This window comes from Anolis sagrei, chromosome 5 (genome assembly GCF_037176765.1).
Source record: "Anolis sagrei isolate rAnoSag1 chromosome 5, rAnoSag1.mat, whole genome shotgun sequence".
Classification (NCBI taxonomy): Eukaryota; Metazoa; Chordata; class Lepidosauria; order Squamata; family Dactyloidae; genus Anolis; species Anolis sagrei.
The window spans coordinates 14,601,787-14,628,877 of NC_090025.1; the positions used below are offsets into that span (position 1 = coordinate 14,601,787).

Genomic DNA, 27,091 nt, shown 5'->3' on the forward strand with positions numbered 1-27,091 from the left:
GAAAAGTCTAGGAGTCTTCCTGATATGGGCAGTCCTATCTACATAGAAGGCCAAAGCCCTGCGGACATCCAAAAGATGTAGATTCTGTTCCAGGGAGGAAGTAGGGTTCTGAAAGAAGGAGGGTAAAATCAAGTCCTGTGACAGATGAAAGGACGTAGAAACTTTAGGAAGAAAGGCTATATCAGTCCTCAGAACAACCTTGTCAGAATGGAATTTCAGATAAGGTGGGTCTGCTCTGAGGGCACAGAGCTCGCTAGCCCGGCGAGCCGATGTGACCGCTACTAAAAATGCAGTCTTCCACGAAAGGTAAGACAAATTGACTGTCGCCATCGGTTCAAACGGAGGTCTCATCAGTACCTTAAGCACTAGGTCCAGGCTCCACGAGGGAACTACGGGGGTGATGGGGGGTCTGATGTTCAAAATCCCTCTCAGGAACGTTTTTACTAACGGATCTGCAAAGCAGGAAGGCATACCTGATTTCCTACGGAACCAGGAAATGGCGGCTAGATAACATTTAATAGAGGGATGTGAGAGGCCTGCGTCCATAAGGGAAGCCAAGAAGTCAAGTATAACAGAGACCGGTGCTGAGCTAGGGTTCAAGCCGCGAGACCTAGAAAAGGATGTAAACCTGGACCATTTGTACAGATAGGAACGTTTAGTAGAGGGCCTATGGGCCGCCTCAATAATTCTAAGCACTGAGTCGGGGAGGTCGCGTGAGGGGAGGTTATGTGATGGGAAGGATTCGCCATGCCGTGAGTTTCAGTTTGTGTACCTCTGGGTACAGTACTTGGTCCTGTTGGCATGTCAGCAGGTCGGGTCTGTGGGGGAGCCGAACAAATATTCCCCGCGCCAGATGGCGGAGGGGGGAGAACCATGGCTGCCTCGGCCACCAGGGTGTTACTAAAATGCAGCAGGTTACGTCCCTCTGTATCTTTGCTACAGTGCGGAGCAGCATGGGAAAGGGGGGAAAGGCATACGTTGTCCACCCTGTCCAAGTGTGGAGGAAGGCGTCCCCCAGGCAACCCTCCTCTGTGGAGGGGTGAGCCCTCGCACAAAAGAGAGGGCACTTGGCGTTGAACTTCGACGCGAAGAGGTCGACATCCGGAGTCCCCCACGCTCGGAAGAGTCTGTGGACCTCCTCTCTGTTCAGGGACCACTCGTGGTGTGCCAGCGGATTGCGGCTGAGGGAATCCGCCAGCACGTTCTGCTCCCCGGGCACGTGCGTCGCTAAGAGATGAATCCCCCTGTCTATACACCACTCCCAAATCTGAATGGACAATGTCAGTAGGTTCGGGGAGTGAGTGCCGCCCTGCTTGTTCAGGTAGTACATTACCGTCGTATTGTCGGTAAGTATCTGTACTACCTGACCCGTGACCACCCTCTCGAAGGATTTTAGAGCTCTGTCGACTGCCATGAGCTCTAGTACGTTTATGTGGAGCTCGTTTTCTTGGCCTGTCCACATGCCGTGAGCTACCAAACCCTGAGAATGTGCCCCCCACCCTGTCAGGGAGGAATCTGTGGTGACGGCTCTCGTAGCAGAGGGGATGTGGAAGGACAGGCCCGAGCAAGCCCATGCAGGGTCCAACCAGCACTGGAGTGACGAACGAACCCAGGGTGGGACCGATAGTTTGGTCGACGGGCTGTCCAGCAAAGGATTGAAGGCGGACAGGAACCAGGACTGTAGCGGGCGCATGCGAAGCCTGGCATACGGGATGGCCGATGTAGTCGACGCCATGTGTCCTAGAAGCACTTGAAGCTGTCTGGCTGTCACGTTGGGCTCGACCCGAATCTGTTCCACCAGGCCTGCGATGGTGACGAAGCGGTCCTCTGGGAGGTAGGCCTTCTCGCGGACCGAGTCCAGGAGCACTCCGATGAACCGGATCTGCTGCGTCGGCACCAGGACGGACTTCTCCCGGTTGAGGACGAGACCTAGGGACTGGAGGAGAGACAAGACCATGGAGACATGTGTCTGGAGCTTACGGTAAGTGTCTGCCACAATCAGCCAGTCGTCAATGTAGGGGTAGACCGTGACTCCCCTGGTCCTAAGGTGGGCCATCACCACGGCCATACACTTGGTGAAGACCCTCGGGGCCGTAGAAAGGCCAAACGGGAGGACATTAAAACAGTAGGACTGACCGTTAATCCTAAAGGATAGGAACCTTCGGTGGTGTGGGGCGATGGATATGTGGAAATACGCGTCCTTGAGGTCGACGGTAGCGAACCAGGCGCGTTTAGGAAGAAGCGGGGTAATGGAAGCAAGAGTCACCATTCGAAACCTTTTCGGTTTGATATGTTTATTGAGCTCTCGCAAGTCCAAAATGGGACGCAGCCCACCGCCTTTCTTAGTCACCAAAAAATAACGAGAGTAAAAACAGAAGGGAGCGGAAGCAGGATCAACCATGGAAATGGCCCCCTTGTCTAGTAACATTTTAATCTCCTGCATGAGTTCCATAGAAAACTGGGTGTCTCTGAACAAACCAACCCTGGGAGTATCAACGAACTCTATAGAGTAACCTCCTGAAACAATAGCCAACACCCAACGATCTGAGGTAATCTTCTCCCACTCAGAGTAGAACCCAAAGAGACGGTCAGTGAAAAAGGGCAACGGCCCTGAAGGAATCCCCTGAACTTCAACTTCCAAACAGAGAGGGAAGGGTAACTTGGGTAGTGAGACCATGGAGGGGCATGCAACTGAGGTTGTAACCACTTCAGAGTTGGGCAGGGGGGCGTCAAAGACGCTTCTTTGAGGCACCAGGAGCCTTGGACTTTCCCTGGAAAGGTTGTGCCCTTGGTTTCTGCGAGTAGGGGGTTCTCCTCCCCCCTTGGAACCTAGACTGGCCCCCGAATCTGCTCCTAAAGGGTGTAGAATAGGAGTTACCAAAAGGCCTCCGGTAGGAGGGGGTGCCTGGTTGCCACCTCCCTTTCTGTTGAGTGTATGGCTGCCATGTGTAGCCGAATTTGGATGCGGACTGCCTTACATCTTGCTTTTGCTTAAGCCGGTCATCGGTGTTGGGATTGAACAACCCCTCCTCGTGGAAGGGAAGGTCCTCAGCGAGGGCCTTCCCTTCCTCCGAAAGGTTTGCGGCCCGTAACCAGGCGTGCCGCCTGATGGAGGTGGCGGTGGCGAACAAATTACCGGAGGCCTCCGCCATGTGTTTTGCGAAGTCCTTCTGGAGCTTCGCGAGGGCCAGAGCTTCGGTTTGCAGTGCCCTAGTGAAACGCTGGTCTTCGGGTGGTAAGACCTCTATGTAGGGTAGCAGCCGATTCCAGAGGAGGGTCTGGTACCCTGACATATAGGTTGCGTAGTGGGCCATACGCGTGAAGAGGCCCGCAGAAAGATAGGCCTTCCTCCCTAGCGTGTCCAGCTTCCTACCCTCTCTGTCAGGGGGGGCAGTCTGGGAAGTCTTGGAGCGCTTCGATTTCGACACCTCGGCCACCACCGTGTTGGCTTTGGGAGGCGCTAAAACCCACTTAGCGGTGGCCATATCTATTTTATACATAGAGTCTAGGCGTCTAGGTACCGCCGGTACCGACGAGGGGGGCATATCAATTATTTTGGCCAGCTTTAGTAGGTATGGGAGATGTGGAAGGGTGGAGGACACGACCACATTCTGTTCCTCCGAAGGGAACATTGGGTCCTCCACGTGCTCCGGGGGTTTCGGAGCGGGGATCTCTAAGGCCTTAATCATTCGTTCCACTAAAGCAGCGAATTTATTAAAGTCTGCGGGCAAAACATTGTCCTCACCCCCCAGCGGCTGAGGAGCCTCATGCGGCTCAGCGTCCGAGTCAGAGTCTGGTGGTTCTACGTCGTCGTGGGTCACTGGGTCAGCGAGGTCCGTACTGGGTGCCATCAGTGGGGTAGTCGCAGCCTGCAGTGCGTGCGGAGGTGCAGCCAAAGGAACAACAGGTTGGTCCATTATGGGCAATGCGCCAGCAGGGCTGGGCCCATCCGATATCCCCAGCTCTGCCCGACGAGGAGCCACAGTGGATGTGTGGTTTGGGTTGGTGTCTAAGGCTCCACTTGGGGGAGCGGGGTCCATAACGGATACAGAGGCCACTGGCCTGGCAGGCGTCGCGGGAACCATCCCTGCCATCAGCGCCGCCGACAGGTGCTGGGGTGCTGCTGGAGGAGGCATCGCCAGATGTGAGGGCACAGGCACGTAGATAAGCTGTCCCGTCGGGCCCAGCTGCCAGCACCCCGGTGGTGGCGCGTGGGCTGGCGTGTAGATTCCTCTGCGGCGGGATGAGGAGCGCGAGAGTCTCGAGCTGCGCCGACGCCTCCTGCGCGGAGGGGAGGAGGAGGAGGAGGAGGAGGAGGAGGAGGAGGAAGAGGACGAGGAGCGCGCTCTCCTCCTAGTGTGGGAGCGGTGTCGGTGGTGACGCGATCTTCCACTCCTCCGAGAAGGCGATCGGGAGCGCCGCCTGCGCCTGCTGGAGTGGCGCATGGATCGGCCTGATCTGCACGACCTCGCCTCGGGGGAGGGAGGATTCGCAGGCGGAGGCAGCATCGCGGGTCCATGGCTCCCTTCCGGTACCGCAAGGCTCCGTACCGGCATCGATCCCATTGCGGCGCTCGGCCCAGCCAGCGCCGGGACGCTAGGACCCTGAGTGGGCAGGGCTTCAGCAGCAGCATGGATGGGCGGAGTGTCCCTGCCGGCCTCTTGAGGGGGCGGAGCCTCCATCTGTTCAGGGCTCGCAGCTGAGTTTCTCGAGCTCTGGATCCCAGCCGGGATCGAGGCCGCATTCGGCCCTGGAGAGAGGGACGTAGGCATCAGAGGAGTTCCTCCTAGAGCTGGAGGGAAGGCGGAATCGGGAGGCAGAAGCACGGGCATCGGAGAATGCGGTGCGAGGAGTTCCCTCGCCTGCGACGCGGAAGGCGCCGCAACAGGAGAGGTTGCCGTAGCGTCTGCAGCCGGCAGAGGTCGCACAAGGCCGCCCAGAGCCCTCTCAGTGAGAGGCGGGGGGGGGGGGGCGGAGGCCTTGGCCGCGGTTCCCGCTCTTTTTGCAACCGCTTTTTTCGGCAGGACAGGGTGGCCGCCATCTTGGCTGCCCTTCTCCTTAGGCTTCTTGGCCTTCTTCTTGGCCCGAGGATCGTCCCGAAGGGAGAAAGGTAAGTTGGGGCCGGGAGAGGGCCCAGCATGTCCGGGGGGTGGTGGAGGAAGAAGGGCTTTTTCATATAAAGCGGCCTTAAGGCGCACTTCTCTATTCTTCCTCGTTTGGGCAGTGAAAGCCAAGCAGACAGCACAGGATTGGGCCAGATGACCCTCGCCCAGACAGGCCAGGCATAGGGAGTGGCCGTCAGTGTCCGGGAAGGTATTGGGGCAAGAGGGATTGGAACACCTCTTGAAGGAGGTAGTAGACATGATGGATCGTCGAAGAACGGACCGGGTCAAGGGCTGGAGAAGTCAGAATAGTCAAACAGTCCGAGTCAAGCCGATAACAAAGCAGTCCAAAACACTAACCAATACCTTCGTCAAGCCAAACAAGTAAAGTCAAGGTAGAGATAACAAGCAAAGGGTTCCCAAGCTATCCGAAGCGGAAAAGAGAACTGACGGCTGGCCCCTCCCACGGGCTACTTATACTCGGGGCGAGGTGGGTGGGGCCAACCGGGAGTCAAGTGTTTTTTCTTATTTCTAGAAGGTTCCGAAAGCTATTGCGCAAGCGCAGAGATATCATATGTGCGATTCACAGGGACTACGACAGGAAAACTATTTTCTCCTCAAGTGAAAATTCTAAAGCAGTATGCATAATTTCTTTGTGATATTTATCAGAACAGTTGCAATGCTGCTCTGAAGAACCAAACTATTACAGTATGTTCACTTATGGATAGGTGTAAACCACAGCCCACCTGCCATGAAAATAACTTAATCAAATTTGTGAATGCAGTTAACAAAAAGTATTACTCATGATGACTTTTAAATAATTCCCACATTCTATAAGCAGCGTTTCTAATTAGAACTTAACCTTGTGCTTTTTGAGCTATAGGAGAATCAGGCAGTTTCTTTTCATTTGTTCAGCATTAGAAAATAATTATAGTACACCAAGTGGGCAGTGTTGACGTTTCCAACTGTTTCTTTAAGCACTCTTCTACATCAGATTATGTGGGAGAAAGGACAAAGACCATGTTTTCTAGATAAAGTATGTTCTCTGATTCGACTATAATGTGACATTTTAAGAAATCCTGCCAAAACGTTTGTGAAGTACTCTGCACAACATTTGCATATAGCTAACTTGCACAGCAAAGAGCATTTTCCACACAGGATAAAATATTTGAACAGAAACATTTCCTGTTTCTTGCATAGAAAGTGCTGATTTATCTCAGGCATGTTGGCTGATTAAGGGCCCTTCCACATAGCCATATAACCCAGAATATCAAGGCAGAAAATCCCACAATATCTGCTTTGAACTGGGTTATCCGAGTCCACACTGCCATATATTCCAGTTCAAAACAGATAATGTGGAATTTTATTCAGCTGTGTGGAAGGAGCCGAAGTATATCAAAGGATTTTAAGATAAAGCAATCCTGTGCTGTATAGATTTTAACAAAGCCTTTATTGTATAGACCTGAAAATCTTAGCATTTGACAGTTCTGATGCAAAACCAGTATTTAGGTCTAAAATACACTCCCCAGAAGAAAATAGAGAACCAGAATGGTTTCCAATTCGCAATGAGGTCAGGTAAGGCCACAATCCATCACGCTATCTGTTTAATCTATAAGATAAAAATAGTGTTGACAAAGTAGGATTAGACTCAGAGAAAGGAGCAACAAATTAAAATATGCAGATTACACTATATTTGTTATTATGTGCAACTGATGCAAATGAGACAGTGCATAGCTGGATGCTCTATTCTGGATGAAACCTTTGGCTGCTTGACTTTGAGCAAACAACTTTGCAAGAAGGATTCTGCCATGAAGTGTGTGGGGAAGGAGAAAGGAAGTAAATGGTTTATATTTCTTTGGGGCCACATCAGCTGTTTTCCAACCAAGCACCACTTTTTTCTTCTTTGCAGGGCTGCCTCCCACTCCCCAGTTGAGCCTAGCCATGTGCTCAACAGTGCTCTTTATAAATGAAATAATATATATTTAATAAAATGTTAAACACAGCCTACCAAGTAATGAATCTCAAACATATAGTGAATGTGGTTTTTTTTAACTGTGATGTTTAATAGAAGGAAGATGCTATCCATCAATATCTGCCACCATCAACTATCCATCTCCAATGCTACTCTTATCCAGATAAGGACAGACAGTAAAAAAAAAGGTTTTTTTCCTGGAAACTGCGGAGCAGGAAGTGAGTTTTTTACATCACATTAAAGCTGGAAAGAAGCAACTTCACTATTAAAAATTGTGTATGCTGTGTGTTTTAACATCACTGGAATAGAAGTGAGTATGGATTTTTTTTAAAAAAATTGCTACTATGGATGAGGCCTGAAAGTGAGTTCTGTGCCAACTGATTATCTGCCAGTGAGATATCCAGCGGCTATGGCTCTATCCCATCATTGCAGCATTGTGAAGCAAGAAGATATATCTGTCTACTAAATAATTCCATATTACACATATGCTAAAGGAGGAAATAGTTTGGCCTCTGGTCTGTGACTAAGCTACAACAGACTATCTCCAGATGAAAATATCCTTTATATGAAAAGTATTATAAAACTTTATTTTTTCAGATTACCTCTGAATATGGTCACTATATTCTTCGCTCCTAAGGAGGAAAGCTAAAATACTATACTTCCAGCGTAGTCACACTGTAAGTACTACATTGCAGTTTTACTTACACGATAGGTACAACTTGTTGTCAGATTATCCAGGCACATTCTAGCTAAAGAAACCAGAAGTGTAGAACAAAAGATGAAGGAAATTGCTCTAAAAATAGGAATCATCCAAATGAACACAATATGACATTTGAGAAATCCAACATGTGCAAGAAAGCCAAAAATATATTGTATGCTTTTATTTATTCTCAGCATATTTCAAATAAAGTTAGCTGACTATGGCAAATGCCCGTCTGCAGCTGGTGTACAGCATGAATGTCTGTAATCCTTGTTCTTTGAAAATTGATAGGTTGCTCAGAAGCACCTGTTGCATATGAATATTTTCACTATGTCAGTGGTAAACTTGCTTAAGACAAGGAAATACTGACGGCACAAAAGACACTATTATCTCTGTTGGAGATAATTTAAGCTTTTCTCTTGCCAATGTAACTAATCAAACAGTCTTTCCGAATGGAATCAGAGGAACATTCCAGACATGGTGTAATTCCTACATACACCGTCTTCTTTCAGAAAATTTGGTTTCCTTCATTTAAAAATCATATTTAGTTGGGCTAGGCTAAAAAATGATTTAGATGATGGTTTAGAAGGCTTGCGTATCAAGTTTGCAGATGATACCAATTGGGAGGAATAGCGAATATTCCAGAAGACAGGATCAGAACTCAAAATGACCCAAACAGACTAGAGAGCTGGGCCAAAATTGACAAAATGAATTTCGACAAGAGAAGTGTAGGATACTTCACTTAGGCAGAAAAAATGAAATGCAAAGATACGGAATGGGTGACAACTGGCTTGACAACAGTCCGTGTGAAAAAGATCTTGGAGTCTTCGTGGACAACAAGCTGAACATGAGCCAACAGTGTGATGCATTCAAAGGAGCATAGAGTCTAGATCAAAGGAAGTCACTGTGACTCTCTATTCTACTTTGGCCAGGTCTCACCTGGAATACTGTGTCCAATTCTGAACACCACAATTCAAGAGATATTGACAAGCTGGAAGGTGTACAGAGGATGGTGACTAAAATGATCAAAAGTCTGGAGATCATACCCTCTGAGGAGTGGCTTCAAGAGCTGGAGATGTTTAGCTTGCAGAAGAAAAGGTTCAGAGGAGACATGACCACCATGTTTAAATATTAGAAAGGATGTCATAAGAAAGAGGGAGCAGGCTTGTTTTCTACTGCCCTGGAGACTAGGACTCAGAACAATGGGTTTAAATTACAGGAAAGAAGATTCCACCTGAACACTAGGAAAAACTTCCTGGTTGTGAGAGCTGCTCAACAGTGGAGCTCTCTGCCTTGGAGTGTAGTGGAAGCTCCTTCCTTGGGGGCTTATAAACAAAGGCTGGATGGCCATCTGTTGGGGGTACTTTGATTGTTCTTTTCTGCATAGCAGGAACTACATAGCCCATGTATTATTTTCCAACTCTATTATTCCGTGATTTGAAGATTGATATATCACATCTCACCTTTTAAACATAGGCTGAATAGGAACAAATTACTATTAAGATAATTTTAAGACAAACACCTCTACGCATCGCTAACAACACATTTTTCAAATACATACACCTACACAACACAATTGGGTTGGCATACTCTTATTTACTTAAGCCACATGAATTGAAGTGGAGCAATCACTGAAATCAGATCAAGCAGCATCCGTCCCTTAATCGGTTTCACTTCCTATTTGTCAAGAACTAGGCACAATGCTGATTAAAATCTGTTTTTCTCAAGATATTAAAAAGATACAGATTATACAATTAAAATTATTTTTCCAAGCACCTCTATAGATTTCTTAGTATTTGTTATATTCTCATCATTTGCACAGGAATTTCACCATGTCTCTGCTTTCAAGTCGACCCCATGAATTTCATAGGGTTTTCTTTATGCAAGTAAAATTCATAAGTGGTTTTGCCAGTCCCTTTCTCTGAAATATAGCCTACAATGCCTATTACTCATTCATAGTCTCCCAGCCTCTAAGATCAGATGGAATCTGGTATCTTAAGTATACTACTACAACAGAAAATAACCAACCTATATATTTTGCTGTGTATCAAGAATTAAAAAAAACAAAAAAACACCTCTTAAGCCTGAACCTAAGTTTACAATATTTTATTGGTGTATTCCTTCACTTTGAAGAGGTGGCCATTCTAACTATTATTCTAATAATTAACTCTTTGAAAAAACATATCAATAAAGTATTTAGTCTATGCTAAATATGCACACATGTCCCCTCCCTATGTTGAAACTTACCACATATATCATAAACAAAAGACAGAATATACATTTTAAATTCCCTTTATCAACTATTTCTGAGTTCTTTTTCCATATTCTACTTTGATACTAATACATTTTTAAATAATTAATAAACACCAACAATATATCAAAGATTTTGCTTAAAGATGTCGAAAGTAATATGCTTAATTTGTCTTTTGGCACTACCTGCCAAAACTGCTAGATAATTTTACTGTAAATAATAAAAACCACTGTAGTCCTTTATATACTGAAAACTGATTTTCCGCCCACAAGATTATTCAAAGAAATGCAGAATTTATAATAGTTTACTAAAACACCAAAAGAAAAGAAAAATAAGGTACACTTTTATAAAAAGTAGAAACCAATATGAGCAAACCAGCACACGTAAAAATATGAGAATGGTTTCAAGTTGAAGTACATGCTTTCAAAATAGGTTTCCAAATGTTAATCTGGAGAAGAACAGTTCAAATAGAATATTATACTCTAATATTGCAGTATAATGGTATAGCACAATATAGTACCAATATTGTGCTATGCTAGTAATATAATACATTTTATGTACATATAACTTCTAAGCCGCTCTGAGTCCCCTTTGGGTTGAAAAGGGAGGGATATAAATGTCGTAAATAAATAATAAATCAATTTTATCTGCCCTTCGGATTTATTTATTTACTTACTATATTTATATACCGCCCCTCTCAGCCCAGAGGCGACTCCAAGAAGTTCACAAATTGGCAACAATTCGATGCCTCAACAATTATAACAAGTAAAAACAATTGTCTTTATTTTAAAACCTCGACTTTCACATGTTTTTTTTAAATGCAAGGTTTATTCATTGCGCAATTTGTGTGTTTGGATATCACAAGCTCTTAACCAATCTGAGCTATGCACAGCCAAATTCGGTCTTAAACAGGGAAGCTTCATTCCCTACCCCCAACTAAATTACTGGAGAAACACTGTCCACATGTTCAAAATTACTTTGCCAAACATTAACCTCACAAAGTTTAACAGGCCTTAATCTGAATGATACAGAACCGTGCCTTTGTTCACTGTGTTTACACAGAGCTCTTCCTGTGGGGAAGCAGCATTTAGCATATTACCCAAACGTTCCTCTGAATATATGCATGTTCCTTAAAAACTACTGTTGCCTTCCTCTTTATTTCCCACCCTTCTCTAAAGGTCTTGGGTGCTAGTCCATTTTACAAATGTAAGGAAGTTTAAGCTGATTATATCCGTATGAGACCAAACTTTAGAGTTAACATATTCAGACTCAGTTGTCCCTGTCCCTTGTCTAGGTTTATAAACTAGAGTTCCTTACTACTGGAAGTTTGCTCTGGTACCAATTACATAATCTGCACATATAAATGCACACAGATCTCTCTACAAATAAAATAATTATGCCAGGTCTTTATTCAATTGATTTGTGTGCCACTTTCTGCCCAGGATTGCAGAGTACACTCATCTACCCATTCTCTCTCTATGAACCCTTTAGTCTTCAGTCCCTTCATGTGTCATTTCCTCTTTCAATAACACTTCACCTCCATTTTTGCATCTTCCTTTTTACAGATGTTTCCCTTGCGGTCTCACTTCTACTTACACTTCTTTACACACTCACATAAGCACACATGTCCCTTCCTTAATCAACATGCACCATGTGGGCTTCAGTTTTTTAAAGGCTAAGTCAACAAAACAAATTCTGAACACGATAAAGGAACTATCAGATCTATCTTAAAGCTACAATCCCAATGTGTGATAACGTTGAAAATATACTGTGGAGTATACTATGATTTCTTGTCGTATAATATACTAAGGTTTTCCCCATAGCCAGTAGCATTCTTCTGAATATTGTGACCTGTTACCAACATGGAGTATTGTTACTCTGAACTTAAATAGGAATACTTTAACCAATATTTATACTTATCTGACATACCCTCCCTCTCCATCAACATGTACAGTTATCAATTATTTAAAATCACAGGAACTGTTTGGCTTGCAAGTCGCCATATGGGGTTCATTATTTTGAGGGGTGAGTAGGATGTGTGTGTGTGTTCCTTCAAGTTGCCTCTCAACTTACCCTAACCCTAACCCTAACCCTGGAGGGAGGCCGAAGTTTGCCCATGCCTGGTCTACACAATGCCATAGCATCCAGTTCAAAACAGGAAGCACATGAATTTCAGGATGTGCACATGAATTTCACTCAGATGTGGTTTGCCAATTCCTTCCTCTGAATTACAAACCACAGCACCTGGTATTCATTGGCAGTCTCTGAATTACAAACCACAGCACCTGGTATTCATTGGCAGTCTCCCATCCAAGTCCTAACTAGGATAGACCATGCTTAGTTTCCAAGAGCAGACAGAATCCGGTGTTTTTAGGGTATACAGGCCCAGTGTTGCAACTTTCATTACTACTAATAATCCAATTATTTTCAGTCGTGTGTTGATGTGTGTCAATTCTGTTGTTGATTTATAATGTTTCAAGTCGTGTGTTGATGTATGTCAATTCTGTTGTTGATTTATGTTTCAATCTTAAGTTTGTATGGTTTTCATTATGTATTAGTTTCTGATTCTGTTTTCCACCTTGAGTCTATATGCTGATGTTCTAAAAAATCTGGGGAAAAATATTCAAAACACTTCTGACCCCAAGCATTTCCAATAAGGGATAGTCACCCTGCAGTAACTTACCCAAGCGCAGATGTTGAGACCAATTTAGACTGCAGAATGAATGCAGCTTGGCATCACTTTAACTGCCAGGCCTCAATGCTATGGGATCCTGGGAGTTGTAATTGATAAGGTTTTCAATCTGGCATCACTCCTTGGCAGAGAAGGCCTTGTAAAACCACAACTCATGATTCCATAATATTGAGCTATGGTGGCATCAAACTGCATTAATTCTACTGCATATATGTACCCCAAAATATTTCTGGTATCAAGAATACTGGCTGTTAGGAATTGTGAGCTGTAGTCCAAAACACCTGGAGGGCCGAAATTTGCCCATGCCTGATCTACACTGTAGAATTAGTGTAGTACGACTCCATATTTTAACTGTCATGACTCAATAATTTTATTTCTTACCAGCTTCTCCTTATGTCTCAAGGTGAATTACAGCTTAATTTAAACTAATAATAATAATAATAATAATAATAATAAATGACGAGTTAGTTTCACATGGCCTTTGGCCTTTCTCTGCCAAATATTGGTGATGCCTCACCAAACTACAACTCCCAGGATTCCATAGCACTGAGCCATGATGGGTAGGTTAAAGTGGTATCAAACTGTGGCACTCCAGGTGTTTTGGACTATCGGTTCTTAGGAATTGTGGGAGTTGAAGTCCAAAACATCTGGAGGGCTGCAGTTTGTCCATGACCAGTGTAGAAGCACTCATTATTGACTTAATGTGGCTTACAAAAAAGATAGAAAACAGAATCAGAACACATGCCTGCCTCATTAAAGACTTACCCAAAGTTAAGATTTAAAAAAATTGAATAAAAGGAACATAATTTAAAAATCTGACTTTGGAACACATCAAACCCATGACTGCAGCTTGATCTACACTGCCATATCATCCAGTTTCTAAATTCAGATTATATGAGTCTACACCAGGCATGGGCAAACTTTGGCCCTCCAGGTGTGAGGCATTGAATTTTAACATTGATTATGTGGTGAACTGCTTTGAGTCACCCCAGGGTGAGAAAAGGACTATATAAATCCAACAAACAAATAAATAAATAAAGTTTGGCCTCCGACCCCCACAATGAAGTCCAAAACACCTGGAGGGAGGCCGAAGTTTGCCCATGCCTGGTCTACACAATGCCATATCATCCAGTTCAAAACAGGATTCAGAAAATGGATGATATAACAATGTAGATGGTAGACCTAGATCATTAATAGCAAGCTGTATCTCCTGTTTGCCACAAGAAAGCATTAAAAAACAATAACAGAGGGCAAATAGGAAAGCAGGCACAGAGACGCACTCCTTTAGCGCGAGTGAGGCCTACAGCATGGCTTGCCCTAAAAGAGAAATATAAATATGTTTATGTATATGTGCATATATATAATGAGTTTTTATTTGCATTCTAGTACTACTGTATGTCAATTCTGTAGCTGTGTTTGGTATACGTTTTCACACACTCTCACATATATGTGTGTATGTATTTATGAAATGTAGTAATTTATGTTCATTTTTTAAAATTGGTTGTACTACACTTTGAGCCATCAGGAAAGGTGGGTAATAAATAAAATGTATTATTGTTAATTATTATTATTACACTATGTAACACAGATTTTTTCCCCTGGGTTATAAATGTCATTTCCTAATTGCTTCTATCATAAAAACATGGAAAATGTTTATTATTATTATTATTACACTATGTAACACGATTTTTCTTCTGGATTACAAATGTCATTTCCTAATTGGTTTTATTATAAAAATATAGAAAAAGTTTATTAAACTGCAAAAACTTAGTTTTGGTGGGACATCTTGCTGTAGCATGTTGTCTTTTTGCAAGACATCTTTCAGCACTTTTTGCAGGACAACTTTCAGAATTATGGCCTTTCAGGAACTGAATTATCCATTTCCCATTTTTGTTACATGGTGTTATTATGCTTTATACTATGCATAATACTATGCTTTTTAATTATGTTGTTTTTAATTTACTTACTTTTGGTTAGTTATTATAAGTTTATACTGTTGTTGTTTCATTCATTGGTTTGATTTGGCTTTCATTATGGCATTGAATGTTTGCCACTTTTTGTTTGGAAAGGGCCCTGAGTCCCCTCGGAGAAATAGGACAGGTTATAAATAAAGTTATTATGATTATTGCTTGTTGTTGTTGTTGTTGTTGATAATAATAATAATAATAATAATAATAATATGTCCTTTGTCCAAACTGCAGGTCATTGCAAAGGAATTCAAATGACCAGCTCAATTGACATTTCTACTACTGCTGTGCTATTCTGTTGTATGCATGAATAAAGGTCAGGTCGTAAAACCCACCTCACAAGATAACCTTGGATCTGGCCAGGAATTGCTACCTCACAAATTCAAAAGGGTTGGACAGAAGTACAGGATCTTGCAAACAAAGCTTGGATATATATATTATATATATTAGATACTACAACTGATTATAGTTATTATTTATTTGCTGGGGATCACAACCAGACACAGTGAAGACATCTGCCCTTGCGCTGTGCTACTCTGCTGCTGAGTATGCATGCCCAGTGTGGAACACATCTCACCACACTAAAACAGTGGATGTGGCTCTTAATGAGACATGCCGCATTATCACGGGATGTCTGCGCCCTACACCACTGGAGAAATTACACTGCTTAGCCGGTATTGCACCACCTGACATTCGCCAGGAAGTAGCAGCCATTAGTGAAAGGACCAAGGCAGTGACATCTCCAGCTCATCCCTTGTTTGGGTATCAGCCAGCACATCAACGACTTAAATCAAGACATAGTTTTCTTACATCTACAGAGACACTCGCTGGAACACCTCAGCAAGCGAGAGTTCAAAAGTGGCAGGCTCAAACCCAGCACCTCAATCCGTGGGTGATACCAGATGAGAGACTCCCTCCTGGGCACACAGAAGACTGGGCGACTTGGAAGGCACTGAACAGATTGCGCTCTGGCACCACGAGATGCAGAGCCAATCTCAAGAAATGGGGCTACAAAGTTGAATCCATGACATGCGAGTATGGAGAAGAGCAAACCACAGACCACCTGCTGCAATGCAACCTGAGCCCTGCCACATGCACAATGGAGGACCTTCTTGCAGCAACACCAGAGGCACTCCAAGTGGCCAGATACTGGTCAAAGAACATTTAATCAACTACCAAGTTTGCAAAATGTGTTTTTGTTTTTTTTATCTGTTTGTTTGTTTTGTTCTGTTAGAAATGTAACACAATGGTCTGGTTGCTGATGACACAATAAACAAATAAATAAATTTATTTGCTTCATTTCTACCCTGCCTTTCTCACCCCTGTAGGCCTCACTCAAGGCGGCTTACAATGGCAAGATTATTTAATGCAACTTAAAACATAGTCACAAAACCTATCCCACAAACTAAAATGTTATCAATGTATGTATTTTTATGGCATCGAATTGTGCCGATTGTGTGCGCCGCTCTGAGTCGCCTCCGGGCTGATATGAGTGGGGTAGAAATAATGCAAATAAATAAATAAATACAATTAAAGCCATTAATCAATAAAACACATAGAATAACAGATTGAAATATATAAAGTGCATGATTCCATTCATCTGTAATCCTTGCTCATAATCCTTATTCAGACTGTGTCAAAACCATAATGATTCATTCTGCAAATGCTTGTGTACAGAGCCATGTCTTCAATTTTTTTTCTAAAAACCAGAAGAGATGGGGCCTGCTTGATGTCATTAGGGAGGAAATTCCACAACTGGGGGGGCACCACTGAGAAGGCCCTGTCTCTCGTCCCCACCAATCGCACTTGCGAACGTGGTGGGACCGAGAGCAGGGCCTTCCCAGCAGGGCCTTCCCAGCAGGGCCTCCCCATCTTAAAGCTCTTGTTGGCTCTCATAGGAGGACATGTGTTCAATCAGGAAAGTTGGACCAGAACTGTTATGATACAGACAATTTATTATTTAGTACTAATAGTATAATATACTGGTAGTGTATTATATATAGATATAAATAGAAGATAAATAGGCATAATATAGCTCTCTCTCTCTCTCTCTCTATATATATATATACACATACACACACCTATATATAATAGCCGTGTGTGTGTGTGTATATATTGTATATAATATAAGGTAAATATATAAATTATAAATATATATAGTGGGGTCAATTCGTTCAGTGTTTTTGAGTTATGTTATTCCCACAAACGAACATTACATTTATATATACAGGGTTAGTCAAAATGCATAGGCCAATAAGCCATTCAATTGAATGGCTTATTGGCCTATGCATTTTGACTAACCCTGTATATATAGATAGAAGATAAATAGGTATAATATAGCTATATATATCTATACTTATATAACAGCTTCATATATTTATATACTGTATATAATAAAGTAATATATAGATTATAAATATAGAGAGTGCCATATATATATATAGAGAGAGAGAGAGAGGCTATTATATATATAGTGTATATAATATAAGTAATATATAGATTATAAATATATATAGAGTGCCATAAATATATAGAGAGGGGGGGCTATTTTTATATATATATATATATAGTGTATATAATATAAATAATATATATAGATTGTAAATATATATAGAGAGAGTACCATAAATATATATAGAGAGGGTATATAGTGTATACTAGCCGTCCCCAGCCACGCGTTGCTGTGGCCCACACGGGGGTTTTGTGTGGGAGGTTTGGCCCAATTCTATCATTGGTGGGGTTCAGAATGCTCTGTGACAGTAGGTGAATTATAAATCCCGGCAACTACAATTCCCAAATGTCAAGAGTCTACTTTCCCAAAACTTCACCAGTGTTCACATTTGGGCATATTGAGTATTTTTGTAGAGTTGTAGATCCATCATTGCTTGTGTCCACAGTGATCTCTGGATGTAGGTGAACTACAACTCCAAAACCAAAGGACACTGCCCACCAAACCCTTCCAGTATTTTCTGTTGGCCATGGGAGAACTGTGTGCCAAGTTTGGTTCAATTCCATTGTTGGTGGGGTTCAGAATGTTCTTTGATTGTAGATGAACTATAAATCCCAGCAACTACAACTCCCAAATGATAAAATCAATTTTTTTTTTAGTGAAGGACATACGTTGAGTTGTTAGGTGTCTTATGTCCAAATTTGGTTTCAATTCGTCCAGTGGTTTTTGAGTTCTGTTAATATCACAAACGAACATTACATTTTTATTTATATAGATAATATAAATAATATATATAGATTATAAATATATATAGAGCGCCATAAATATATAGAGAGAGGGGGGCTATTATATATATAAAGTGTATATAATATAAATAATATATAAAGATTATAAATATATATAGAGAGAGAGCCATAAATATATATAGAGAGGGGTGCCATTATATATATATAGTGTATATAATATAAATAATATATAGAGATTATAAATATATATATAGAGAGAACTATATAGAGAGAGGGGGGGGCTATTATATAGTGTATATAATATAAATAATATATAGATTATAAATATAGAGAGAGAGAGCGCCATAAATATATATGGGGGGGGGGGGCTATTATATATATAGTGTATATAATATAAATAATATATAGAGATTATAAATGTATATAGAGCGCCATATATAGAGAGAGGGGCTATTATATATATATATATAGTGTATATAATATAAATAATACATAGAGATTATAAATATATAGAGAGAGCGCTCTCTCTCTATATATATATAGAGAGAGAGAGGCAATTATACATATAGTGTATATAATATAAATTATATATAGATATATAGATAGATTATAAATATATATAGAGAGAGCACCATATATATAGAGGGGGGGCTATTATATATAGTGTATATAATATAAATAATATATATAGATTATAAATATATACAGAGAGAGCGCTATATATAGAGAGAAGGGGGGCTATTATACATATAGTGTATATAATATAAATAATATATATAGATTATAAATATATATAGAGTGCCATAAATATATAGAGGGGGGCTATTATATATATATATATATATATATATATATATATATAGTGTATATAATATAAATAATATATAGAGATTATAAATATATATAGAGTGAGTGCCATAAATATATATAGAGGGGGGGGGCTATTATATATATAGTGTATATAATATAAATAATATATAGAGATTATAAATATATAGAGAGAGAGCGCTATAGAGAGAGAGGGGGGCTATTATATATATAGTGTATATAATATAAATATATAGAGATTATAAATATATATAGAGAGAGCACTATATATATAGAGAGATGGGGCTATTATATATCTAGTGTATATAATATAAATAATATGTATAGATTATAAATATATAGAGAGAGGTGGGCTATTATATATATATTGTATATAATATAAATAATATATATAGATTATAAATAGAGGGAGCGCCATACATAGAGAGAGGGGGGCTATTATAAATATAGTGTATATAATATAAATAATATATATATATTATAGAGAGCACCATATATATAGAGGGGGGCTATTATATATATAGTGTATATAATATAAATAATATATAGAGATTATAAATATATATAGAGAGAGCACCATACATATAGAGAGAGGGGGGAGACTATTTTATATATATAGTATATATAATATAAATAATATATATAGATTATAAATATATATAGAGAGAGCGCCATATATATAGGGGGGGCTATTATATATATAGTGTATATAATATAAATAATACATAGAGATTATAAATATATATAGAGAGAGCGCCATATATATAGGGGGGCTATTATACATATAGTGTATATAATATAAAATATATATATAGATTATAAATAGATAAAGAGAGAGCACCATATATAGAGAGGAGGGGGCTATTATATATATAGTGTGTATAATATAAATAATATATAGAGATTATAAATATATATAGAGAGAGAGCATCATATATATAGAAAGAGAGGGGGCTATTATATATAGTGTATATAATATAAATAATATATAGATTATAAATATAGAGAGAGCGAGCGCCATATATATAGGGGGGGCTATTATATATATAGTGTACATAATATAAATAATATAAGATTATAAATATATAGAGAGAGCACCATAAATATATAGAGAAGGGGGCTATTATATATATAGTGTGTATGTAATATAAATAATATGTATAGATTATAAATATATATATAGAGAGAGAGAGCGCCATATATATAGGGGGGCCTATTATATATATAGTGTATATAATATAAATAATATATAGAGGTTATAAATATATATACAGAGTGCCATAAATATATATAGAGAGGGAGGCTATTTTATATAGATAGATAGATATAGATAGAGTGTATATAATATAAATAACATATAGAGATTATAAATATATAGAGAGAGGGGCTATTATATATATAGTGTATATAATATAAATTATATATAGAGAGAGAGCGCTATATAGAGAGGGGGGGGGAGTATTTTCTATCTCTCTCTCCCCCTCCTTCCCCGTGAAGTAGGCCTCTATAGGCGCCTGGAGGCCTGCTTCCTTCCCTCCCTCCTTCCAGGCCTGCCAGTCCCTCAGCGGCGGAATATGCGGCCTAGTCTGGGCTGGGCTCACCTGCATCCAGCCCTCGTCGACGGGGCTGCTCAGGAGGCGGTGGCGGCGGTGGCTGCTCGGGAAGCGGCGGGGCTCGGGGCCGTAAAGACATGCAGATAGCCGGGCCGGGCCGAGGCGCGGGGCCGGAGGGGGAGGCGGCTCCTCAGGCTGAGAGAGAGTGAGAGCGGCACAGGCCTAACGCGCCGAGGAAGGCCTCCCTCTCTTTGGGCCTGTGTCGCTCAGCCTCCGCTTCCCCTAAGGAGCAGCAGCGGCAACAGAAGGAGAAGCAGCAGCCGTTTCCCTCCTCCTCCTCCTTCTTCTCCTTCTCCGGGAGGTATCGAGGAGGGAGGAGGAGGAGGTTCAGGAGGAGGGGCCTACAGAAAGACAAGGAGGGAGGGACCAAGGGAGGGACTAGGCCTCGCCTTTCCCGCCTCAGCTTCCCGCCTCTCTCAGCAAACACTCCAGCAGGCCTGGGCCAACTTGGGCCTTCCCGCCAGGGGTTTTGGACTTCAACTCCCACAATTCCTAACAGCCGGTAGGCTGTTAGGAATTGTGGGAGTTGAAGTCCAAAACACCTGGCGGGAAGGCCCAAGTTGGCCCAGGCCTGATACAAAAGGTCTTATTTCTCACATCTCACATGTTTATATTACAGGCCTTCCTTTGAATGAAGCTACCACTTCTACACAGCTACTCAAAATACAATAGGTTTTTTTTAGGGCTATATGGTCATGGGCCAGAGGCATTTCTCCTGACGTTTCGCCTGCATCTATGGCAAGCATCCTCAGAGGTAGTGAGGTGTGTTGGAACTAGGAAAAAAGGGGTTTATATATCTGTGGAATGACCAGGGTGGGACAAAGGACTCTTGTATGTTGGAGCTAGGTGTGAATGTTGCAACTCACCACCTTGATTAGCATTTGATGGCCTGGCAGTGCCTGCAGCAATCTTTTGTTGAGAGATGATTAGATGGCCTTGTTTGTTTCCTCTCTGTTGTTGTGCTGTTCCAATTTTAGAGATGATTTACTTGGCCCTCGCTCAGGGTCAACCTAAGTCTGAAATGACTTGAAAGCACACAACATTTGGTGGGGACACGAAACAGGGCCTTTTCCGTGGTGGCCCCCCGTCTCTGGAACACTCTCCCCAAAGATCTTAGACAGGCCCCTACATTGGCAGTCTTCAGAAAGAACTTGAAGACCTGGCTGTTCCAATGTGCCTTTCCCGATTAGGAAATCTCCAATACTAAGTCCCAGACGCACTTTATTAGAATTAAGACTGCCACACACTACACACTGCACTTGCCCTATAATCCTTATATATCACCTGTCACATCAGCACTTTTTAATCCTGTACCCTTCACTCTGGCCCGGCCCAGTTTTTTTATCTTGTTTGATGTATTGTTTATTGCTTGTGGTTCTTTGTTGTTTAATACTGCTTTAATTGTTTTTAATTTGCTTTAAGTGCATTGTTATGTTGTGTATTGAGGCCTTGGCCTTTGTAAGCCGCATCGAGTCCTTCGGGAGATGCTAGGTAAAGGTAAAGGTAAAGGTAGTCCCCTGACATTAAGTCCACTCATGTCTGGCGTGTGGTGCTCATCTCCATTTCTAAGCCGAAGAGCCAGCATTGTCCGTAGACACCTCCAAGGTCATGTGGCCGGCATGACTGCATGGAACGCCGTTACCTTCCTGCCGGAGCGGTACCTATTGATCTACTCACATTTGGATGTTTTCGAACTGCTAGGTTGGCAGAAGCTAGGACTGACAGCGGAAGCTCAAGCCGCTCCCCGGAATCGAACCTGCGACCTTTCGATCAACAAGCTCAGCAGCTCAGTGCTTTAACCCACTGCGCCACCGGGGGCTCCCGGGGCTAGCGGGGTACAAATAAAGTTTAATAATAATAATAATAATAATAATAACAATCCTATCTCATCAGCCAAAAGCAGGCCCACACTTCCCACTGAAATACTAATAAGTATATATTTGTTAAAATTGTTCTTCATTTTAATTATTGTATTGTTTTTAAGTGTGTGTTTTTTGGGGTTTTTTTGCACTACAAATAAGATATGTGCAGTGTGCACAGGAAGTCATTCTTTTTTTTTTTCAAATTGCAATCCGGCCCTCCAACAGCTTGAGGGACTGTGACCTGGCCCTCTGTTTAAAAAGTTTGAGGACCCCTGTTTTAAATACTGGTAGCCAGACCAGTATTTTCATGGTTTCCTCCTTTCTGTCGAAATTGTCCACATGCTTGTGGATTTCAATGGCTTCTCTGTGTAGTCTGACATGGTGGTTGTTGGAGTGGTCCAGCATTTCTGTGTTCTCAAATAATATGCTGTGTCCAGGCTGGTTCATCAGGTGCTTTGCTATGGCTGACTTCTCTGGTTCAAGTAGTCTGCAGTGCCTATCATGTTCCTTGATTTGTGTGTTGGGCAATGCTGCTGCGTTTGGTGGTCCCTATGTAGACTTGTCCACAGCTGCATAGTACATGGGAGACTCCTGCAGAAGTGAGAGGATCCCTCTTGTCCTTTGCTGACCGTAGCATTTGTTGGATTTTCTTGGTGGGTCTGTAGATAGTTTGTATGCTGTGTTTCCTCCATCTCAGACATCAGAACATCTGCAAGACCGAGAACAAGCCACGAGAATAAAGACAAGATCCACCCAGAGGAAAAGTGTTCTTGTCATACATCAAGGGAACCACTGACCGCATAGGGAAGGTGATGAGGAAACATTATTATTATTTACACCATTATTATTATTATTATTATTATTATTATTATTATTATTATTCACAGACAATGGAACAACAAAAATATTACAAAATTACATAGATTATAAACCAGCTCTTTCTCTTTTCTTTGTTTTCCATTTAACCAGACAGGGCCATAGCAACACGTGACTGGGTGCAGCTAGTGTGTGTATGTGTGTGTGTGTGTATAATTTGTTAGAGCATAACATACATTTCCAAGATTTATGTCATTTATAAATTTGTTGTTGTTCATTCGTTCAGTTGTTTCCGACTCTTTGTGACTTCATGGACCAGTCTACGCCATAGCTCTCTGTTGGCCATCACCACCCCCAGCTCCTTCAAGGTCAAGCCTGTCACTTCAAGGATACCATCCATCCATCTTGCCCTTGGTCGGCCCCTCTTCCTTTTTCCTTCCTTTTCCCCCAGCATCATACTCTTCTCTAAGCTTTCCTTTCTTCTAATTTATAAATATCACTACGTAAATATACATGCAAGAATTAAAAAGCTGTATAACACTATACAGTAACTACTTAGCATTTAATGAGACCAATGAGATTGATGGAATGAATGTGAGTTCTGAATATTTGGTGGAATATTAAATAAAGACACTCACATTTAATCAACAATCTTTTGGTGTATTGGTTATTTCACATAGATTCAGAAGGTTGGGATGAATAAAACATAATAAAAGACACACATCGAAACAGGTTGCTCCCACACACAGTCATGGAAGATAGAAAACACACAAACAGATTGCTGTCAATACTTTTTCTCCTGCAAGCCTACACACAAGGCCTGTTCATGGTGACAAATGCACTACAGAGCTGAGTATTCCTTATCCAAAATGCTTGGAAACCAGAAATACTTTGGGATTTTTAAAAATATGTACATATACATTATGAGATGAGACAATAACATTCATCTATGGCTGGATCTACACTGCCTTATATTTCAGATTATCAAATCAGATAATCCACATTATCTGCTTTGAACTGGATTATATGGGTCTACCCTGCCATATAATCCAGTTCAAAGCAGATAATTTGGATTTTATATGGCAGGGTAGATCTTGCTCTAGTTTCATATACACTTTATAAATACATTGTAAATTATTATTTTAAATAATGTCAATCACCTCAAAATAATAGAAAGTAAAGATATTATTCAGGTGGATAGTCTTGAGTATTTGGGATTTTAGAATTCTCAGCCTATACCATGTATTTCTTATCCAAAATGTTTGGGAAACCAAAAGTGTTAAGATATTTTGGAGGTGGAAACCCCAGTTTAAACACCAAATTCATTTAAGTTTCATATTCACTTTATACATGGTACCTGAAGATAATTTTATACATAACATTTTACATCATTTTGTGCATGAAACAAAATGCAGACTGTCAAAAAGCAAAGGTATCACTATCTCGGGCACCAAGTATTTTGCAATTCCAGATAAAGAGTGTTGGACCTGAATATCATATCCATTACCTGAAATCATTTGGGAGACCAGAAGTGTAAAAGATTTTGGGGCTATTTCCATTTACATAATATGATATCTTGGAGATGGGAACCCAGGTCTGAATACAAAATTAATTTACAGTATGTTTCAAATACATGTTATACAAGGTAATTTTATATATAATATAATAGTTTAAATTAGTTTATGCATTAAACAAAGTATGTGTGCATTGAAAACAAAGGTATCACTGTCTCAGCTACTCATGGGCATTTTTAGAGGGGTTTTTAAAAACTATTTTTAATTTCAGAATTCTAGATAAGAGATTATCATCTTTCCATCTATCTACACACACATGTACAGTGGACTCTTGTTACCACATGCAATTTGGTTCCAGGACATGGATATCAAAATCTGTGGGTGTTAAAACAGCCTTATAGACATAAGTGGAGGAAAAAGCTATCTTTGTTATAAAATGGCAAAATCAAACTTTGCATTTTGGGATAGTTGTTAATATTTTCAAGATGTGGGCGGTTTGATCCATGGGTACAGGATCTATTAATACAGAGCCGACTATATTTTGTAAGAGTCTTGGTAACACTTCCTGACAAGCATTTGGTGGATTCACACAGATCTGGTTCTTTAATCCTAAACAGAGCAGATCGTTCAAGCCATTGCTTTATAATGAGTCAGCACATAAGTAAATTATATTTATTCAACTGTTCTGATCTAATTAGGATTAATAACAGGATTTAGGCCAGTAATGTTTTGTCATACAAGGGTTGGGAAAGTGTAAATGGGCCATCATAAGCCTGATAGAAATATAAGGTAATTGGGGAGGTGAAGTTATTTAGTTAGGACCACGGATAAGAGGATTAGTGCCTGGCAAGCGTATGATAAACCAGAAGGGCCAGGACAGAGAAACCAACTCACCAGGTGGAGCACAAGCCACATAGGTTTATTACAATTTGCCAAAAATAATGCAAGTACCAGCAATTAGCTTCAAAATGTATAAGCATAAGCATTCAGATAAATGGAAGACATCTTTCAGAGTTCTGATAACCATTCAAACCTCCCGTTCCCTCCTCTGATTGGCTAGAAAAGAGGCTGGCTAAGATCTGCACCAGCTCTACTGGTGTCACGGCTTCCAGGCAGGGATTCCCTTGACGGGGAGAATGGTGGCTGGGGATTGGTCAGGCAAACGACCAATCAGCTGCTGAGACACCCCCTGAGAGGGTGTGATCCAGGAGACGACAATGCCAATAATATGTTGATTAGTTTTTTACTAATTCAACTGTCCAGTTCTGTGCTGCGATGCAAGACTCCGGGGACAAAGAGAAAATCCTGGGAAATCAAGGGCTTGGCTGTTAATAAAAGAGTTAACAAATGAATGCACCTAAAGTGTTTGTTTCCACTGGGGCAGCAGGCTCTCAGCCTCAGGTGAATCACATAAATGTTTTGAGCTAATCTGGCTAGCATGGGAAATCTCGTATCTTTACATACACGCAATGAATCTGATGATTATGTGGCTTGGGAAACAGCCAGAGGAATTTGCCCAACATTTCGATTCTTAGGGGAATCAGCAGGGTCAAGGAGGGAAGGCTGTTTCTGGGTGACATTTTGTTGCATTTCTATAAAGCAGTTAATATAATTTTATACAAGTAATCTAGTATACGGGTAAAAGATACAAATTACACAATCATAAAGTAGATACAATTTATTGGATAGTTATTTATATTTACAATAGAGTTTAGGGGGTTACAACTGCTGTTGGTTTGTTCACAATCTTCTGATGCCTCGAACGTGCATAAAAGGGTTTTTAATAAAAAGGGGGGGGGGAATCAGATATTTATTCCTGATCCCTTGATGAACTATAAATCTTTTGGAGGGGGGAATACTGTGGCTTGATAACAGAGGAACAAGGCATATCTGTGTGAAGTTCCAGGCATCTTGGCAACTTTTTAGTGTACTAACAGTATGGCAGGTAAGATGGCCCAATGTACACATATAAACAATACATTAGAAAAGTCTTCCCAATTCAGTGTTAATACTTAATTGCATCTCAAACAAGAGGTCAGAGGTATGTCACAAAACTAGGTTTGCATTCCACCAAGCCTGCATATTATTCTTTTGACTGCATACGTAGTGTTAAAGTACTAGAGAGCACTGGTATACCAAGGTTGTGCCATTACATGTCAACAACATTCCTGTTCAGTTAGACCAAACGACTATTTAGTCCAGCATTGTGCTTCCCACACTGCCCAACCTATGGGAAACCCACAAGTAGAATATGAATGCAAATGCAACAATAATAGTGCCCTCCTACTCTTGTTCCCCAAAAGCTGGGATTGGTAGCATAGCACAATAAGAATATACTCATTGATAGCTGTACCCCTTCTGGAAATGCAAATTGAGTGGTTGAAACATGGCATTGGTGCCGTTTTTAAAATGTTTTATTGCTATATTAAACATGTGCTTTAAGCTCTTTAAATATAATAATAAAACATTTTTAAAATGGCACCATGTGCTTTAAGCTGTTTCCACTTTGTGCCTTTACTAGTACAGTCTTTCTTATTTTAATTTAATGTTTGAATAAGATTTTAGCTGTGCTTGGTTTT

General features: G+C 41.2%; 1 protein-coding gene across 1 annotated transcript in view; it reads right to left on the reverse strand.

The window, feature by feature from the left end:
* The window catches only part of CNOT6L (CCR4-NOT transcription complex subunit 6 like), a 57,880-nt gene extending 37,224 nt beyond the window's left edge, over positions 1–20,656 (reverse strand). Inside the window, exon 1 of the mRNA XM_060779356.2 lies at positions 20,309–20,656. The gene's annotated coding sequence lies outside the window, so the exon portion shown is untranslated. The remainder of the gene's footprint in view (positions 1–20,308) is intronic.
* Positions 20,657–27,091: the final 6,435 nt, after the last annotated feature.